Here is a 1,508-nt window from a genome sequence, read left to right on the forward strand (position 1 = left end):
CTCTTCCTCTTTGGGCTCTTCCTCAGCCGCACAGTCAAGAAATAGGTCCATGTTGTCCATTGGTAAGATCCTCATTTTAGCTAAAGAATCTTCAACACTGAATAAAACATGACAATAAATGAATGGATCACTCAATCAATAAACAAAGTCTGTCAATTAATCCAATCATGTATCTATCCAACCCTACTGAAAACAAAACACAGGCACTCACTAAAAGCTGGTGTCTATTTCATCTTCCAGATGGACCATTGTTACAAAGGGGTGATCGAGAGCCTTCCCCGGAGTGATTCTCTTCTCTGGGTCTGTATGTAGAAGGCATGTCAGGAGACTGACAAAGGCTCTCTGATCCTCCAGCTCAATGGATTCCCGTGTGTCTGGGTTGTGCTGATTGAAAACAAAGTAGGTGACAGTTCAGTTTTAACTGCTTCCTGTCTCTCAGTGACAGAGGATATTGGTATTAATTCATTGTGTAGTCATGAAATGGACCACTTACTGTTATCAGGTCATCCAGACTTCTGATTGTTGTGTCCCATGTTTTCGGCTCAATTCCAGTGTCAAGCTGGTATTCCCTTGGGGTCTACAGGAACAAAACATGCAGGTCAGATACTTCTTCCTGAATGTGTTAAATATTATAAAAGAGTTGTTGCCTAACTGGGAGATGTAAAATTGTGAACTGCTGAGCAAGGTTAAAATACCTTCATCCACCATCTTGGGCTGTCCAAGTGCTGTTCCACCTTGAAAAAATTTTGTGTGCATTTCCCAGCACAGAGAAGGTGGTCAGCTGGCTGGCCCAGGACGTCTACAATGCCCCTCATCTGGAGAGAGAACATAAAGAATCACATCAGCCAACATCCTACAACAAGCCCCCTCTCGGGTTTGGACATGTATCTGGGGCACAATTTAACAGTCTTTGCATTTGAATCTAGATCGGTTTGGTTACTTACTGACTGGTACTGCAGTCTATCGCAAACAGGTGTTTGCAGAGGCACAAGACCTGAGCACACAGCCTAGACTCCAAGCGCCTATGGCCTCGGAGAAGGAGGCCCAGGGTGACTTCAGGTGCCCTGTGTGTATCGCACAAGAGTCACAAGAGCTATTAAGTACACTGTCAAATACAGCATATGAAATGAAGACTGACACAGCCAAAGCTTGATCATTTACAGAATAAAAACACAAATGCAAACATTTTAAAAGATGAGCTTGCAGATTGAACATACCTGTAACCCAGAGGCTGAATTGTCTTCCCAAATACCTCTTCTCGGACACTGAACGACACGCCAAAATCTATTAGTTTTATTCTGAAGGGCTCACTCAGATGGTTTGCCAGCATTATATTGTCTGGCTTAAGGTCTGAGTGAACCACACCAATGCCCTTCAGAGCATCCAAGGCCATCAGCAACTGCAGAGACAAAGGACACAATGTAGACGGTTAAAGTTACCATTGACCAGGGTGCAGGCTTAAACAGATCAAGAAGAAATACAGTTATGTTACTTCAGTATGTAACTTC

General features: G+C 43.4%; 1 long non-coding RNA gene across 1 annotated transcript; it reads right to left on the reverse strand.

The window, feature by feature from the left end:
• Positions 1–328: 328 nt before the first annotated feature.
• LOC120787264 lies at positions 329–811 on the reverse strand. Its single transcript, XR_005706894.1, has 3 exons — positions 696–811; positions 494–577; positions 329–384 (listed from the first exon to the last, which is right to left on the reverse strand). It is a non-coding gene; the product is annotated as an uncharacterized LOC120787264 (long non-coding RNA).
• Positions 812–1,508: the final 697 nt, after the last annotated feature.

Source organism: Xiphias gladius, unplaced genomic scaffold (genome assembly GCF_016859285.1).
Source record: "Xiphias gladius isolate SHS-SW01 ecotype Sanya breed wild unplaced genomic scaffold, ASM1685928v1 HiC_scaffold_1323, whole genome shotgun sequence".
In the NCBI taxonomy this organism is placed as follows: Eukaryota; Metazoa; Chordata; class Actinopteri; order Istiophoriformes; family Xiphiidae; genus Xiphias; species Xiphias gladius.